This window comes from Tursiops truncatus, chromosome 12 (assembly GCF_011762595.2).
Source record: "Tursiops truncatus isolate mTurTru1 chromosome 12, mTurTru1.mat.Y, whole genome shotgun sequence".
Taxonomy (NCBI): Eukaryota; Metazoa; Chordata; class Mammalia; order Artiodactyla; family Delphinidae; genus Tursiops; species Tursiops truncatus.
In genome coordinates, this window is record NC_047045.1 from 72,393,466 (window position 1) to 72,413,058 (window position 19,593).

The window sequence follows — 19,593 nt, forward strand, 5'->3', positions numbered from 1 at the left end:
AAATTAAATAGAAGGAGAGAGATATTCTGGCTGCAATGATCAGGGAATGGTCCATGAAAGAGACGGCACTGGATCTGAGCTTGTCAGATGGATTTAGGAAGGTGGGTGGAAAAACACTCGCAAGGAAGTTCTAGCCACTGGACTAGATTATAGTCAAGTTAGCTAGAGCCATTCACTAATCTATCTTCAGGTAGTTTTTGATGTTCCACCAGTCTTTGGCCTCAGCTCTCTGCTCTTCAATGTTTTCATCAACATCTTGGAGAAAGCCTTATAAGTCTTTAATAATAAACTTGTAAGTCTTTAATAATAAGTGTTTCAGATTTGTTTGCAATGCAGAGCAGAGTAGAAATAGAGACTATACGAGAAACAGAGAAGTGATCCAAGAAAGTCTTAACTGGCTAGAATTACTGATGTTATCTAAGAAGAGAAAATTTACCAAATAAGTGTAAAGCTCTTCAGTTTGATTAAAAAATAATGTATTGCCCAAGCACAAGATGGAATTGCCCTGGCTTAACAGCAATCCACATGAAAAGAGACTACAGCAGGATTAGTTGATTACCTGCAAGGTATTTACCCTAAAGCAAATGCAAACTACATTCATTTAGCCTAAAATTTATCCATTCAATAAACATGTTTTAATTAAACACTCTGCACAAAATATTATCCAAGGATATGGAACTATAACAATGAATAAAAATGATTCCTGTCCTTAGGGACATATAGCTTGTGACAATACAATTAAAATATAGTGCTGTAAATGTAAAAATAAAGTATAGGCCTCAAAAATAACAAAGAATCCCAGCGAAGAAATATTGGTCAGATCAAAGCAGAGTATAATGCTAAATTTGTACACACATTTTTTTAAAACAGCTTTATAATTCACTCATTTAAAGTGTATAATTCAGTGGTTATATACATATATTTTTTCACAAAGTTGTGCAACCGTCACCATAATCAATTTTAGGACATTTTTATCAGCCCTAAAAGAGACCCTCTAACCATTAGCAGTCATTCTCTGTTCCCCCTCAGCCACCAACACCATCCCCAGAGTCCTCAGCAAACACTAATCTACTTTCCATCGCTAGAGATTTCCCTATTCTGAACGTTTCATAAAAATGGAATTATAGAATATGTGGTCTTCTGTGACTAGATTCTTTCATTTAGAACAATGTTTGCAAGTTCATCCATTTTATACCACACATCAATATTTCATTCCTTTTACTGTTGAGTAATATCCTGTTGTATGGATGTGCTGTACGTATTTATCCATTTATCAGTTGATGGACATTTGGGTTGTTTTCAGCTTTTGGCTCTTCTGCATAATGAGCCATGTTCAAGTTTTTGTGCCAACATATGTTTCATTTCTTTTGGGTATATACCTAGGGAGTTGAATAGTTAGGTCATGTGGTAACTCTATGTTCAACATTTCGAGGAACTGTCAAACAGTTTTCCAAATTTGCTGCACCATTTTACATTCCCACCAGCAATGTATGAGGTTTTTGGTTTTCCCACATCCTGTTATTGTTGTCTTTTTGATTATAGCAATCCTAGTGGGTGGGAAGTAGTATCTCTCTGTGGTCTTCACTTGCATTTCCCTAATGACAAATGATGTTGTGCATCTTTCCATGTGCTCATTGTCTACTTGTATGTCTTCTTTATGTTTTAATATTTATTTATTCATTTGGTCGCGCCGGGTCTTAGTTGCGGCACATGGGCTCCATAGTTGTGCCATGCGAATTCTTAGTTGCAGCATGCATGTGGGATCTAGTTCCCTGACCGGGGATCGCACCCAGGCCCCCTGCATTGGGAGTGAGGAGTCTTAACCACTGCACCATCAAGGAAGTCCCCACTTGTATGTCTTCTTTAGAATAAGGTCCACTTGGATCCTTTACCCATTTTTAATTGGGTTATTTATCTTCTTCTTATTAAGTTTTGAGTCTTTTATATAATCTGAACACAAGTCATATCAGATATATGATTTGAAAATATTTTCTTCTATTCTGTGGGTTGTCTTCTCACTTTCTTGTTGGCATTGTTTGCAATATAAAAGTTTTTAATTTTGTAAAGTCTAACTTATTTTTGGTTGTTGTAGTTGTTGCTTTTGCTTTTGGTGTCCTATCTAAGAAACCATTGCCTAACCCAGGATCATAAAGATTCACTTCAATGTTTTCTTCTAGGAGTTTTATGATTTTGTTTATTGTGGCTTTGTCCTAAGTTTCAAAATTGGGAAGTGTGACTTCTCCAACTTTGTTCATCTTTTTAGAGACTGTTTTGCCTATTCTGGGTCCATTGCATTTACACGATCAGCTTAGGACAAAATATTTTAAGAAAGATATTGATAAAGTCGAGTGGACCAGAGGACATTCAAGAAAAAACTTCCAACAATTTGTGGTGTTTAAATCTGCAAGGTGAAATAGAAAAGTGGAGCATAAGAGATTATTTCATAGACTCACAAGGCTGTTGTAATGTGGAAAATGATTCCGTGAATACTTTATTACTCCAGAAGGTGAAAATGATGCAAGGGGAACCTCAGTTCAATATAAGGATGGACCTTATAACAACTAAGCTTAGTCATAAAGAGATCTCACACGCTGATCCACCCATCCCTGAAAAGATTCAAGCCAAAGCCAGATGACCTATCCATCAGTAATGTTGTAGACAGAGTTTCAGCATTGGATAGAGGATAATATAACTCTATGATATGTGGGTATGGATAGCAGTGAGAAACTAGGCATTGTCATTGGACGTTATCTCAATTAATCCCCCCAACCATATGAGGTGGCTACTATTATTATCCCTTTTGCTGGATGAAGAAAGAGGTTTAGGGGGGTTTAGTAAATGGTCCAGCAGCACACAGTTAAAAAGTGACAGAGTACGGGGAGTTCCTTGGTGGTCTAGTGTTTAGGATTCGGAGCTTTCACTGCTGTGGACCGGGTTCAATCCCTGGTCCAGGAACTGAGATCCTGCAAGGCGTGCCATGCGGCCAGAAAATAAATAAATAAATAATTTAAAATATGAATAAGGGATTCAAAAAAGAAAAAACAAGTGACAGAGTGTTCACTCAGACCCAGTTCTGTTGGACACCAAAGTCCATGCTCTTAACCTGTATGACCTGGATTTGAGTTGTGGTGGCAGATGTAGGAAGATAAATGAGTATGAGAGATCATATGAAGGAAGAAGAATAGGAGCTATTGAATTTGTATGTTGCCAAGGATGAGTTTAAGGTTTCAAGCTTTAATAATTGGTGGGGAGAAGAGGCACTTATTAATAGGAAAGGAGAAATCAATAGGAAAAGCGAGTTTTGATGGATGTAAACCGCCAGCTCATCCATCCAACGGCACGTAAGTGTCCAGGTTCAGATTTCGGCTCAAGCCTGCTGACCCAAGAGGCCGTGGTTCGACCGCTCTTCTAGACGTGTCAAGGATCGCTGACTCTGAGGCTTTGAGCCTGGAGTTTGAGAGAATGAAAGTAAAATTAACAGAGAGGAGACCGGAGAGGAGACACTAGTTTGAGATTCTTCACTTGGTGTTGTCGAATATGTTACACTTGAGCATAAAATAGTATTTTAAAAAGTATAAAGTAGAGCATCCAACTGTACAGAAGATAATTAAAATGTGGTGTTGAACCTTGATCAGTAGATAGGATTGTCCTTCAAGAGGTGGCTGAAGACAAGAAAATATTAAATCTCTGAGCCAGACTGTAGACAAGGAAAATTGGAGAACTTGGCATTTAGCTTCTCATCCTTCAGTCCTACTGCACATCATCCAGACCTTACAGGCTTGTATGCCTCAAATTCCCTGAAGTCAGTGCCCCTTGGAAAACGAGCATTTAGTTAGGGTCTCATTATTCAGGACTCTGAGCCTGGCACCAAGCTGAGAGCTTTTATGGAGAGTCTATGATTTGGTATTTACAACAAAGCTCTGATGCAGGTGGTATTCTCTCCAGTTTATAGATGAGGAAACTGAGAGTCTGAGACGTTAAGTAATTAGCCACAGGCAGGGGCAGAGCAAAGATTGAAACCCAGTCTGTCTGACACCAAAGTCCAAGCTCTTCTAGGTGCTATAAGTCACCACGCTGCAGAGTCAACCTGCTGTTCTCTCTGGTCTGCCAGAGAAAGAGAGAGGAAGCTTTCATGCAGGCTCCCGCCCACCCTACTCCCACCTCTGTTCGTTCTCTTTCCTTCCTTTTATTCTTCCATCCGTCCAAATATCCATCCACATCTTTTACAAATATGTATCATGTGTGTACTGTGTACCAGCCATTGATGATACGAGGAGGAACAAGAATCAGTTCTTACCCACTTGGTGCTTACAGACAAGAGAGGGAGAATGAAATTAAGCAACTAATTACACACTGATTTAAATTATCTAAACGCCCCTCCATTTATCAGAGTCATACAAAAAGAGGAAAGAGTTGCTTAGTCATGTTTGCTGTAAAATGAGAACCACTTAAGGTAATTAAAAGGTCCTAAATTTAGTTTTAAAGCAAAAGCAAATTCAGTAAGAATTACTTCCTTCTATGTGCATTCTGCATTGTAGTCCTTCTGAAACATCTTAACCAAAAAAAACTAGCAAACTTAGCAGAATTTTTAATTGATTCAAGAGGTTTGTAAGTTTGAATTTAATGGTGTGTCTGTGTGTGTATTTATACTGGAATATCCATATTTGACTTCTGCCAGTGAAGTTTCTGCACGGCAGGTAGGGTCTGGCATGACCCTTGACCTCACTCTGGGAATGTCTGGTGCTTGGCTGAGCTAAGTGGGGGCGGGGAGGTAAGGACAAGAAGAAAATGAGAGGTAGAGTCAGAGCTAAGGCCAAGTAAAAAAAATCCTTGCAGGACCTGAAAATCCTGGTTCTCAACAGTTTTGAAAATATCTGAAATATGCTCTAAAATTCACTCTTGATGGGGCCATGGGCTATTTTTTCCCCAAGATATAGTAGAATAGAATTAATTTTGGATTAACCGTCTCCTTTAACCGTCTCCTCCTTTAACCGTCTCCTGACAATGCATGAACTCTCTATCTCACTCAGTCATCACCTCTACCATAAAATTTAGACTCAGATTTCTAATGAAAACAAAGGTCCACACCTCAGGGCCACTTGTGTCATAATGATATGTCAATTTTAATCACAGAACTAAACTCAATTCTGCACAGAACAAAAATTTTAAGAGGCAGTTGGCATGTTCTTGGATTGGAAAAATCAATATTGTGAAAATGACTATACTACCCAGAGCAATCTACAGATTCAGTGCAATCCCTACCAAATTACCAATGGCATTTTTTACGGAACTAGAACAAAAAAAGCTTAAAATTTGTATGGAGACACAAAAGACCCCGAATAGCCAAAGCAGTCTTAAGGGAAAAAAACGGAGCTGGAGGAATCAGACTCCCTGACTTCGGACTATACTACAGAGCTACAGTAATCAAGACAATGTGGTACTGGCACAAAAACAGAAACATAGATCAATGGAACCAGATAGAAAGCCCAGAGGTAAACCCACGCACCTGTGGTCAACTAATCTATGACAAAGGAGGCAAGGATATACAATGGAGAAAAGACAGTCTCTTCAACAAGTGGTTCTGGGAAAACTGGACAGCTACATGTAAAAGAATGAAATCAGAACAATCCCTAACACCATACACACAAATAAACTCCAAATGGATTAGAGACCTAAATGTAAGACCGGACACTATAAAACTCTTAGAGGAAAACATAGGAAGAACACTCTTTGACATAAATCACAGCAAGATCTTTTTTGATCCACCTCCTAGAGTAATGGAAATAAAAACAAAAATAAACAAATGGGACCTAATGAAACTTAGAAGCTTTTGCACAGCAAAGGAAACCATAAACAAGACGAAAAGACAACCCTCAGAATGGGAGAAAATATTTGCAAACGAATCAATGGACAAAGGATTAATCTCCAAAATATATAAACAGCTCATGGAGCTCAATATTAAAAAAACAAACAACCCAGTCCAAAAATGGGCAGAAGACCTAAATAGACTTTTCTCTAAAGAAGACATACAGATGGCCAAGAAGCACATGAAAAGCTGCTCAACATCACTAATTATTAGAGAAATGCAAATCAAAAGTACAATGAGGTATCGCCTCACACCAGTTAGAATGGGCATCATCCGAAAATCTACAAACAACAAATGCTGGAGAGGGTGTGGAGAAAAGGGAACCCTCTTGCACTGTTGGTGGGAATGTAAACTGATACAGCCAGTATGGAGAACAGTATGGAGGTGCCTTAAAAAACTAAACATAGAATTACCATATGATCCAGCAATCCCACTACTGGGCATATACCCAGAGAAAACCACAATTCAAAAAGACACATGCACCCCAATGTTCATTGCAGCACTGTTTACAATAGCCAGGTCATGGAAGCAACCTAAATGCCCATCGACAGATGAATGGATAAAGAAGGTGTGGTACATATATACAATGGAATATTACTCAGCCATAGAAAGGGATGAAGCTGGTCATTTGTAGAGACGTGGATGGACCTAGAGTGTGCCATGCAGAGTGAAGTAAGTCAGAAAGAGAAAAACAAGTATCATATATTAACGCATATATGTGGAACCTAGAAAAATGGTACAGATGAACCGGTTTGCATGGCAGAAATTGAGACACAGATGTAGAGAACAAACGTACGGACCCCAAGGGGGGAAAGTGATGGGGGGGTGGGGATGGTGGTGTGCTGAATTGGGCGATTGGGATTGACATATATACACTGATGTGTATACAGTGGATGGCTAATAAGAACATGCCATATAAAAAATAAATCAAATAAATTTCAAAAATAAAAAGAACAGATGAAAAGCCAAAACTGATTATTTTATTCCTAGTGACATTTTATATGTTAACTAATTATTTTGTAAATTTTTCAGTTGATTATATTGGATTTGATAGGAATACAATAATATAAGCAGCAATTAATAATAATGTTTTTCTCATCCTTACCAATATTTACCCCTTAAATTATCATTTCTCATGTCAAATTTCATGGGCTATTTCTAGAACAATATTAATTGTGGAGATGGTAGGCATTACTATCGAATTCTTATTCTGGATATGAAAATAAAACTTTTAATGTTTTACCATTAAACTTGTTGCTAGATATTTGTTTGAGAAATATATATTCTTGGTAAATGGTATAATATTCTTTTAATGTACCACTATTCTATTTGCTAACATTTAGAATTTCTGCCCCAACAATAATAAGACTGTATTGAGATTGTAGTAAGTAAGAATATTGTATTTTGGGCTTCCCTGGTGGCGCAGTGGTTGAGAGTCCGCCTGCCGATGCAGGGGACACAGGTTCATGCCCCGGTCTGGGAAGATCCCACATGCTGCAGAGTGGCTGGGCCCGTGAGCCATGGCCGCTGAGCCTGCGCGTCCGGAGCCTGTGCTCCGCGACGGGGGAGGCCACAGCAGTGAGAGGCCCGCGTACCGCAAAAAAAAAAAAAAAAAAAAAAAAATGGATATTGTATTTTGTCATCTGAATCGGATTTCTATTTAAATGCTGTGATGTCGTTGCACAAAGATTTTGAAAGCCGGCATTCTTCATGTTTGGAAGGCTTAAATAATTTTTAAATTTTCCAAAAAGAGCTGATTTACAAGAACTACTCTTTGAAGACCGTTTGACTCTGGAAATGTCTTTTTGCCCTAACTTTTTAATAATTTTAATAGTTAGTCATCAACTAGAAGTTTCATCTCTTCTCTGGGGACATATTTGTTAATTTTTAGGTTCCTAAAACTTTGGGAATTTTTTTTTTTTTTTTTTTTTTGCTGTACGCGGGCCTCTCACTGCTGTGGCCTCTCCCGCTGCAGAGCACAGGCTCTGGACGCGCAGGCTCAGTGGCCATGGCTCACGGGCCCAGCCGCTCCGCAGCATGTGGGATCTTCCCGGACCGGGGCACGAACCCGCATCCCCTGCATCGGCAGGCGGACTCTCAACCACTGCGCCACCAGGGAAGCCCGAAATTTGGGAATTTTTAAAAGTACTTTATAGAGATTTCCAATGTAACATTTCCTTGATGTCATTTAAAAAAAAAAAGGCAATTGGCAGGTGGTAAGGGGAAAGGCGAGGGGTTGTAAGTAAATGAACAGACCCTGATTGCTGACCTTATATAATCATATGCTTAATCTGGTCAGGTGTAATCACCTCATGGAAAGAAGAGACAAAATCAGAAAAATACAATCTCTCTAATCAAAAAGATATTTTTTGTTACTATAACCTCTTATTGTCCTTTTTGACTTACTCAATTATGGAGAGATAGCTAATACTCTTGTTTCTTTGGAATGATTATTTGCCACAGAACATGTTAAACTGATTAGAAACTGCATAATTTTAAAAAGAGGTATTTGTGTCTCAGTTTTAGATGTCTAAGTTGTACACTAACTCAGCAGTTTCCGGGCTTTAATAACATGTCCAGGGGCCTTAGGGTTGACTCTTATACATTATGATGAGTCAAACCCACACTCCTTATTTCAGCCCACTTCGTCAAAGGGACCAGTACAAACATGTTTCTAGCAATTATAATCAGTAGATAATAGTACATGCAAATAGTAGGAGAAATCTCATGAGCCAAGACCTTGACTCTTAGAAGAGCTCTTTCTGGTTCCAAAATGGCCTTGAATTTTCCCCCTTGGCTAGTTACATGGTATTTCTAGACCCTCCAAGCTAATAGGTGGAGAAAGTTAGTCAAGCTTTGAAAAGTCTATACCACTAATGAAAATATAAAAGATACTTGCAGAAACACAGTAGGCTTATTTTTTTCTCTCTTTATATATATTTTTCTTTTCTTTTTTTTTTTTTTTTTTTTTTGCGGTACGCGGGCCTCTCACTGTTGTGGCCTCTCCCATTGCAGAGCACAGGCTCTGGACGCGCAGGCTCAGCGGCCATGGCTCACGGGCCCAGCCGCTCCGCGGCATCTTCCCAGACCGGGGCACGAACCCGTGTCCCCTGCATCGTCAGGTGGACTCTCAACCACTGCGCCACCAGGGAAGCCCCTCTCTTTGTATTTTAAAATTGCTTCCTTCTGTACAAGGACTCTGAAGGACCTTGTTCACTCACTATGAATGTCAGGATTCAGGGAATAATAACCTAATACAGGGACTGTTAAGAACTTCATAGCACCTGGGCTTCACGCTTCCGTAGTAAGGGTGTGGGAAGAAAACGGTGAGGTGGTATGTGGGAAATTATCCCAAAGGTCACAGAACAGGAAGGTACAAGACTGAACTAAGATGCTGGAAGCACATAGCTTATGCAACTGCTTGAAAACACAGAGAGAAAAGCAAGGGGAAAGAGAAGGGGTGAGTTCGCCAGGACGAGGTGCAAGCAGGTGGCAGCACCCCCTATCCGAATCCTGGATTTTGAAGGTCCATATGTCCTGTCTCTTTCTCCACAGTGATGAGGTGGTATGGGACCAGAGGCGAGGTTTGAGCAAGGGAGCCCATAGCGGGATTGCCCCTGGACCAATGAGGCACATTTGCTCTACTGGAGAGATGCAAGGATGAGGACCCCTGGCCACAATCTGTAGCTTACCAATGATCATGTTTAACATGGTAGATGTTATCTGCATCTTTTGATCACAGCTCTTGTGGGGCCAGAATGGGACCATATTGAGGGTCACTGATAAATGGCTAATAATATAGGGGTGATGTAGCTGTCAGCCCAGAGGTAGTATGATCAAGACTTACGGAAAAAAAAAAAAAGAAAAGGGCTTCCCTGGTGGCGCAATGGTTGAGAGTCCGCCTGCCGATGCAGGGGACATGGGTTCATGCCTCCGTCCAGGAGGATCCCACATGCCACGGAGCGGCTGGGCCTGTGAGCCATGGCCACTGAGCCTGCGCGTCCGGAGCCTGTGCTCCGAAACGGGAGAGGCCACAACAGTGAGAGGCCCGTGTACCACAAAAAAAAAAAAAAAAAAAAAAAGACTTACGACCTGATATTTCCATCCATTTCTATCTATAGGTGACATTCTTTGTTGCATCACATAATTCTTTACTCTGTTTATCTTCAGTATGTCTTAGCATATTCTAAATTACTTTCTACCTATACTTAATACATGCTATGAGGTTTGCCTGTATTGCATAAGGAACGAGCTTACTTACTATCTTTGCCTAAGATTTCTTGTGGATTTCATCATCCCACTTGTTTTCCTGGCCTCTAGAGCAGAGCTGAATATTCCAAATGACACAGCAAGCACGTTATAACGGGTATCTGTTCTGATGGCAACTTTTATTCCCAAGTTCAGCAGGGGCTGGAGAATTGAAAAGCTACCATGCAAATAAAGGCATGCCCACTTTTATAGTTCCCTCATGGAACTCACTTATGAGCTACTAAACCCAAGCAGCCGAGGAACAGCCCGACTATTTTTAGAATTTGTGGTCTTGGTAGCCGCGAGCAATGAGGCTGTTTAAAAATTCCCTGTATAGTCATCTAGACTTCCCACATAGTTAGTCAAAAAGAGCCTGAAAATACCTGGCCTCCATTTTCCCTCTGACTGTCCCTCTCTCCCTGACCCCCTTGCTCTTTGCAGAATGCTCCCACCTCATGACAGGTCTGCCACATTTCCCACTGCCCCCTGTTCGTGATACAATTCCAGTGGACACCGTTGATCTAGAATACCAGGAGGATGCCACACCCCAAAAATGGGCATCATGGTGGCCCTACTCAGAGCCTCTACACTCAGAGCCAGAAATGCTCTTCCCCAGGTGGATTTAGGGATTGCTACTTTGTCTTGCAAATTTTTGCACAAAAGTTTCCTTCTCACCAGGCTTTCTTTTGTCACTTTATTTAAATTACATCTATCACTTCTCACCTCAAAACTTCCTATCCTCTTTTCCTAGTTTCACTTGATAACACTCATGACCTTCTAACATACAATATAAAATTTTCCACTTATGTTGGCCATTATGTCTTACCCACCCCCATCTCAATTACACACACATATACCCACATCAAATTATAAATTTAAAAAAATTTTTTTAATTATAAATTAAATGAGAGGAGGGAGTTTTATGAGTTTTACTCACTGCTGTATTTCCAGGACTAGAAAAATACCTGGCATATACTGACTTCTCAATCAATGTTTGCTGAATACATATACTTCACCCTTATCACCACTGTATACACTCCTCTCCTACTGGCTCAACTTGCATATCAGGTTAGTTGGGGAAAAATCAATGTGGGTCAGCTCAAAAATACCTCCAAAAAATTACTCTGGGAATTGTTGTCATTCACTAACCAAGTTAGCAGGCAGATTAGAGGAAGCTGGGCAGGGTCAAGGTCAGATGGAAGCAGAGACACAAACTGTGACCCTGCAAAGTACCAGGCGCTCTACTGGCCTGTGAGTTTGTCGAGCCAGATGTTTGGGTCAACCGGGGATATTAGAATTATTTAACTTCTATCACCGCATCCTACTTTGAGGGACTTCATAATTTACGTGAGAAAAGACATTTTTGCTCACTGATTCCAAGCATATTTGTTTGACTGAGAGAGATATTTCCTTAGTCTTAGGTGAAGGCTGTTATTCTGTAGGGGCTCATGGTGGCTAAATAATTTGGGGGTGTTGACATTTCCTGAAGGAAATGATACTATAACGTCATGTGGTCCTTCTGATAGGGAGATAATATTGACCCGTTCTCTTTGTGACCTGGCCTTGGGATGTTTCCCTGGAGGGAGTGCTGGCTTAGCAGTGACCCTCCCACACGCTCTCCCATGACCCAGGGCGTGGATCTGAAAGAAGTCTGACCAGCTGGACCACAGTGGAAGGGAAGCTGGCTTAGCATCTTCTTCCTTTCCAAATTTTGAACTTCATTTCATTGTCGGAGCTCAGGAGCAGGTATTGGCCAATTTGAGTGATTCTCCAGGTCCTGCTCTGATTTGCTAATTCATCTCAAGCAAGTCATTATGTCACTGTCTCTGTCCTTCTCCATTTTAGTTCTTTCTTCTGTAAAAGTGGCACCTTGCTAATCAATCTCCCGGGAATGACATAGAAATCAGCTCAAAAATGGTTAATAAACACGATGTTAGGACACGTTGTCATTCTGTCACAATGCTTCTTTATTCTCTCTTCTCCTTTATTCAGTCTTCTGCCTCCCTCCTAAAATGGAATGCCTAGCTGTCCAGAAGACATCACGCAACCTCTCAGGTACGTGGGAGGCGACCGACGTCAGGGCATAATCAACCCTCAAGCTGCCTCTACGTAACCTGCATCAGTTCAGCCTCCCAGGATGTTGACATGTGACCGTGAGAGAGTAGGCTTGTCCCATGTGTCATTCTCTCCCATAGAAAACTGCAGAGTTAAATCAGAGAAATAACAGTCAAAGGTGCTAAACTAAGTAATTTAGAGGAGGAGCATTCTGGTGTCTTGCTTTCTTTTTCTCACCTGAATCAGCATCTCACTGAGGAAGAGGCACACTCATTTGCTTATAGCCTGGGACAAATATTCTCCTAACACAGCATCGATCACTTGACCCGAGGTTTGCACAGCAGTGTTAGTTGTCTGGGTTAAGTATAGGGTAAATTCAAATCCTCACTGTTTTCATGGAATTATCACTAATGAATATAATCATGTTCCGATATAATTTGTTTCATTTGCAAGTTGGCAGAAATGAAAAAGGCAGCTTTCTTTAGAAATGATTAGACCGTGGTTATTAGGGTGAGGTCACCGTTTTACAATTAAGTCATTTTTTTTCCCCCTACAGTTATAATAATAGTGATGGATACCAGAATCTTGTAGCTGGCTCTTTGGCAAAAGAAGGAGATCAAATTTGCAGAGTTTGGGCTGCCTTCCCTGAGTTGAAGGAATAGTTTCCCACACCCGAGGCTGCTGGTGGGTAACGGCCCCCTCATACCACAGGCATTACTCTGTGTGTCAGGCCTCCGCCTCCAACTCAGCTCTCAGCACTCGCCAACTTGGGGCTGAAGCCTTTACAGCGCGATCAAGAGAAAGACATTTTTAATGTCAGTCCCAGATTGGATTTATTGTCACCTGATCTGTCCTGTACTAATAGGGAGAAGACATATTCTTCAAAGGGAGAGAGAAAGCATAGCCAACGATTTTGTGCTCCCCGAGAAAGGAAGATATCTTCCCACTGGGGTCAGGAAAAGTTATCAGCTTCAGACCTCTAGGCGTGGGATTTAATTTCCCATACCATTATTTTTGCCTGCATAGTCATCTTTTTTTTTTTTTAAGTTACGTTTTTATCTCTTTCCCTCTCTCATACACAAAACATTTCATGGTCTCCACAGACCTATTTTTGGCAAACTCTAAAAAAAAGCCCATCATAGGGAAAAAATATCTACTAGAACTAAAACCCTCAGATTCTAAGTAATCATTGAAATTCTATTGCTCCAATTTGCTTCTCTCTGTTCTTGGGCTTAAGATGAGAAGCAACAGTTGGAAGAGTCCTGAAATGGGAGATGAGACTTGTGTTTTCATCCTGGCCACCTTCTTAACTAGTTGTCAGACCCTGAGCAAGTCCCTTAACCTAGCTGAAGAGGTGGATTAAATACACTTTACGACCTCTCACGGTCCAAATGTCTCTACATAAGGGCACACACACACAAGCGCTGAGTCAGACATTATGCCGTTGCACTGCTAGAATTTTCCTAAAAGATGTTCTCTGAGATGAAAACTACTAGGTAAATGGTATCTCCTCCTGCTTTTAAAACTTCAGATTTATGGACACCTTACATTGTGTCTAAGACGTTCCCCAGAACATGCCCATTGTGAAGCCTCGGGGTACACGTTTATATCCCGTTATAGATGTTTCAACAGAGAATTTTGAACATCAGTTAAAGAAGGGGGAAGGCACAATATCGTACAGCTTCACAAGGCAGTAAAGCTTCATGGTGGAGAGTGTGGGCTCTAGGGTCACGTGGTCAGGGTTCAGGGCCTGTTCTGCCACTTGTTAGCCTTGTGACCTTGGGAAGTTGGCGTAACTTCTTCATGCCTCCACCTTCTTGGCTGTACATGAGACTGCCTCCAGCATCTACCTTACATGACTGTGTAAGGATTCAAGGAGATAATACATTTATAGCACACAACTCCGTTATTGACAAAACAAGCATTCAATAGATGTTAGGTATTATTTTTATAAACTGAGAATTGGGTCAGAAATGACTGGTGTGAGCCCCACATCCATGGATTATTGCGGTAAGTTTTACTCATAACTGAAAATCTGATAGAAAGAGTGAAATAAAACAGTCAAGAGTGATCTTTGTTTGTTCCTTTGTGCCTTAGTTGTTTCTGAGTGTAGACGTTTTAAAAGAATGTAGGTCTATTCAGGATTAACTGTAGTCTTCTGGGCTCTTGCTATGTAGTTAGTCAGCAAGCAGATGGTGAGGACTTGACTACTAGTGACAAGTAGTACTTGGAAATGAAAATTTTTCTTCATGGATTTATTTTTTAAATAAGAGTGGGGAAGGGTACGTTTTATCCATTTATCCATGAAAGCACCTTCATTATAGAAAACATGCTTATTTAATTCCATTAGACAACAACCCTTAACTTTTTGTGTTATTTACTGCCAGTATTTTTTCTGTGCATAATTTTTATTCCATAGTGGTAATCTTGCAATATTATATACTTTTATTTTTATTAACCTTCTTTTTTAACCTGAAGACTGGTCTTCGGCCTGATTTTAAGGGACCATTTTCCTTTTGTAAATAACAAGCTAAAATAAAGTCATTGTGATTCAGAGAGACCAGAAAGGGTGGGAAAATATGTGAATGACTTCTCCATTCCAGTGGGAACCTGGATGGAACCCCTCTTTTTGGAAGCCAAGAAGGCAAAGTTCCATTTTTTTCTTGGCAAGACACTTTATGAGACTCTGAGTGTCTTTGGACCCTGCATTTTGGTAGCTTGGAATGAGCCTGAGAACGCTTTCATGTCCCAGTGATTTCAGAATCTCTCCCCTAACAACAAAGGCTCCAATCTCTAGTGTTCAATCTAATTTCTCAAGGCCAAGGAAAGTGCGTGTTTGCTTCCGTCCCAAGTCCTCTTTCACTTGTTCCTCACACACCAATGTTTATTATAACTTTCACATAAAGAGGGTTTATCATTCACAAGGCAATTTACTGGTTCAGGAATGACCTTAATATCTGGTTAGTACTTCTCTGAAAAAGGCAGCTGCCACAATAAAAAAATGCATATTATATTTTATTCTGCTCTCGTTTCTTTAGTGGAATATACTGTGGGTGCCTCAGGACCCCATATGCCATTGGTTCATCTACAGCTAGACACAGATTTTTTAAGAATTTTTTTCTATATGAACTAGCCCAGTCCCAGAGAGGGAAATAGTTTCTTCCTTAAGGACCATGGGCGGTGACTATATGCTGTACCAACGTGTGTACTCTCTCCTGTTGGCACCGAATATGTGCTGTTTTTACTCTTACTGATGGTATAAATCCCATATGTTGACCACCTATAAAAGCAGGAGATTTCAATTGGCACGTCAGGTGGGAGACTTGAAATCCTGCTTTAAAGCTGGATTTTTTTTTAAATATATTTATTTATTTGGCTGTGCCAGTCTTAGTTGTGGCGTGCGGGATCTTTACTTGTGACGTGTGGGATATTGTTTCCTGACCAGGGACCAAAACTGGGCCCCCTGCATTTGGGAGCACGGAGTTTTAGCCACTGGACCACCAGGGAAGTCCCCTAAAGCTGGATTTGAACTCTTAGCTCTCTAAACAGTCATGATAGCCATCGTTGAGCTTATGAACATGTTGGTTACTGGGAAGGCTATGGAAATGGATGACGAGAAGTGATGTGGGGAAGCCCACTGTTCAGCCATGTGGGAGGCCTGTGGACTGACTCAGCAAAGATTTGGAGTCTCTCCTGTGACCCCCAGCCCAGCCTCAGGGACACGGCCTCCCTCTAACTCTTCTCTCAACTGCTGGCCCGAGACCATTCTTTGAATTTTCCAAAACACTCTGAGAGTGAGCTGGAGCATTTAAAGAGGGTCTTCCTGCAAAAGAAATCAAGTAACACATGGCTGTATAACATGCCCTTGACATGGAGCTTGGTCATGGGCCTCCCTTCCCAGCTCTAGGCCTGCATCCATGTGGCAAGGTCAGGATCCCCTCCTACCCTGCAGGGAAGCGTGCTTAGACTCCTGGAAGCCCAGACCTAATCACCTACTAAGGTCCAGCTTCCTGTCCTCGAGTCCATGTTTTCCCTGCACATTTGACACTAGAAAATGTCTCCCTTTCCTGCAGGAGAGCCCAGCTGTATTCACAGGCCATGGCATTTCCCATAACAAGACACACCGTGTAGAATATCGCAACTCGATATTGCTGGAGGAACGCACCCAGTGGCAGGAAGTTGTTTACTGTTAATGGTTATCATGATAATATAAGTGAAAACACACTCAGAGAGGGGGCCCGTGTTCCTGGGAGCTAATGGCAGCTCCACCAGGAGGAGACAAGCTATGGCAGGGAACAAGCAGGACAGCTAGAGGCCTCCAGTTTCTGTAACAGGGAGGACTCCTGATGCGTTCCCACAGCGTTTGCAGAAGGAGCCGCTACTGCGCTGTGGCTGTCCCTTCTTCTGGGGCTGTATTCCAGGTGGCCTGCTAGTTCAGAGGCAGCTGGATCGCAGCTGTGCTTCTGGCCGCAGGGTTCCTGTGAGCGGGGACCCCTCAGGCGGCCTGAGGAAGGTCACTCCACTTGACAGAGGAGAGGATGGATTCGTGCCTTGCGTGGCTATAAGGAAAAAGGATTTCAGTTGAGCTACTTATAGGTTCTGGTGACTCTGTGTGTGTGTGTGCGTGTGCGTGTGCGCGCGTGTGTGTGTGTGTGTGAGTAGAAGCTGGATCTCAGCATTCCTTCTTCAAGCCCACATTCCATTACCCCGTGTTCAGCTCGGTTGGCTTCCAGGAGCCCTCCCAAGAGAAACAGCTGCTTGATGCCTTAAAGAGGAAATGCTAAAAGCTCTTGAGGGTTAGAATTTTAGAATCCACAGGGTTGATAACTTCCTCTCTGCTTATGAAAACAAACAACATTAACTCTTCTGTTTCTCAAGACAAGCACAATTCCCAAATGATTGCTTCTCTCCCAAACTCAGCTCTATCAAGGAAGCTAAGGTGATCAGGTAGCCTGTAATTAAGTGGTGGGTGCTGCTAATAAAATCAGTTCTTGATATTACAGCATGGGTACCATTGATGATCATGCTACAATTGAAAAGTGATACAAAGATGAAGGCCAGATGATGTCTGCTTGAGCCTAGAAAGTTCCCTGTCTCCCCTCCGAGAGGCACAAAGTGTCAATCTAACAGAAGCGACAACTGATTTGGAAATACTAATTGTTCACTTAGAGCAATTACTTTCCCCCTTGTAAATGCATTGTATGTTGTCTCTGCTGGGGTTCTTTTTTTTTTTTTTTATACAGCAGGTTCTTATTAGTCATCCATTTTATACACATCAGTGTATACATGTCAATCCCAATTGCCCAATTCAGCATACCACCATCCCCACCCCACCGCCACTTTACCCCCTTGGTGTCCATACGTTTGTTCTCTACATTTGTGTCTCTATTTCTGCCTTGCAAACCGGTTCACCTGTACCATTTTTCTAGGTTCCACATATATGCGTTAGTATACGATATTTGTTTTTCTCTTTCTGATTTATTTCACAGTGTATGACAGTCTCTAGATCCATCCACGTCTCAACAAATGACCCAATTTCGTTCCTTTTATGGCTGAGTAATATTCCATTGTATATATGTACCGCATCCTCTTTATCCATTTGTCTGTCGATGGGCATTTAGGTTGCTTCCATGACCTGGCTATTGTAAACAGTGCTGCAGTGAACATTGGGGTGCATGTGTCTTTTTGAATTGTGGTTTTCTCTGGGTATATGCCCAGTAGTGGGATTGCTGGATCATATGGTAATTCTATGTTTAGTTTTTTAAGGAACCTCCATACTGTTCTCTATAGTGGCTGTATCAGTTTACGTTCCCACCAACAGTGCAAGAGGGTTCCCTTTTCTCCACACCCTCTCCTCTGCTGGGGTTCTTTAATAAGGCAAGTTACAGAGCCAGCAATATAGTTCATAATAACTGAAGGATTGTTTTTTTTTTCAGAATACATGTTAGTGATAGAGGGATGGAGTTTCTATTTTGGTTTGGTTTTCAAGTTTGAGAAAAAAACAAGAATTAAGCTGTGAAGCATCTTCTTTTTCCTAATACACACACACTCATACTTTATTCTGACTTCTCTCTCTCTCTCTCTCCCTTTCTCTCCCTCTCTCCTCTTTCTTTCTTAGATTACTTATATCCTTTAGGGTTGACAAGAGAGTAGACTCAGAAATAAAATCTCACAGGAATGTATAGCTGTGGAGAAGTAGAAGTCTTTTCATTTTTATTTCTCTCATCAGCATTCAGTTCATTCATTTGCCTCTGAATGTTCTTTTTAAAAAGGCTATTTCCATTAGAATTGTTTTATTTCCCTCAACTTCTGCCTCAACATTTTCATGTAATGGGGTAACGTGTGTGTGTGTGTGTGTGTGTGTGCGTGTGTGTGTGCGCGTGCACTTTAAAACCAACAGTAGATTTTTCTGGGTGATGAAAATATTGTGTAGTAACATCAATACCATTCATCTGGGTTATTTTGCACATTCTTCAATAAAGGAATTCATCCCAGAACTGGTTTATTCTTACTATACCTAGCTTCTCATCACTAGCTTTAAGTGCCAAGTAGAAAATGATTTCCAATTCCCCAAAATATTTGCAGATCTGGTAGACATAAAACAATAAAGGGACTATACTGTAGTGAAAAAAATTAAGGAAGAGATGACTTTATATCAACAGTGGCTGGGTTTATAATATATCTGATATGACTTGTCAACAAACAGGTGAAAGATCTTCAACCTCCAAAGCATGATGAATACTTTTGTAATGAAGAAATAAATTGGTGAAAAACAAAGTGATTTTGTAAATTTAGCTAAAAGTTTACATCACTACTAGTTTACTAGTATCCAAAGAATATCACACACTTTTTCTTACACCATTCACTCATTCACCAAATATTTATTGAGTTCTTATTCTGTGCTATGTATTTATACTATTTGGAATACAGATGGCCCCTATTCCCGAGGAGTTTACAGTCTAGTGGGGGGAGACAAATAAACAGTTCTGCTGAAGTAAAAATACTGCTGAGTGTAAAGGAAGAAGGCCAAGGGCAATGCAATGGAGTATCTGTCCCTAGAGACAGGATGTTTATTTTAGTCAATTAATCATGCTCCGAAGTCTAGCTTCACAGCCTCAGAAACCTTCGCATAGACTGTCTCTCAGAAGTGGACTCACTTTGGCCAAGTAATTAGAATAATAACTAATAAAATAGAATGCCACTTTATTAATTTCTTCTGAGAAACAGAACTGCCCAAGGGACTACACCCTTAAATCCAATGGCCAGCCTCTCAAAGGCAGCCACCGCAGGAGCTAGGTATAATCGCGAGGTTCCTTGGTAAGCATGAAATAGAAGAAATTCTATTAGTGTTTGATGAAAGATCATAAGAAATTATAATGACACCAGGATATAATTATAATGATAGTCTGATGAATCCACCTCCT

At 40.9% G+C, this 19,593-nt stretch overlaps 1 protein-coding gene across 2 annotated transcripts in view; it reads left to right on the plus strand.

The window, feature by feature from the left end:
• Positions 1-19,593, plus strand: part of SASH1 (SAM and SH3 domain containing 1) — a 322,628-nt gene that overhangs the window by 34,639 nt on the left and 268,396 nt on the right. Inside the window, exon 2 of one of the 2 annotated variants that reach the window (XM_019951425.3) lies at positions 12,107-12,169. The exons of the other annotated variant lie outside the window; for it this stretch is intronic. The gene's annotated coding sequence lies outside the window, so the exon portion shown is untranslated. The remainder of the gene's footprint in view (positions 1-12,106; positions 12,170-19,593) is intronic. 2 annotated transcript variants of the gene reach the window in all.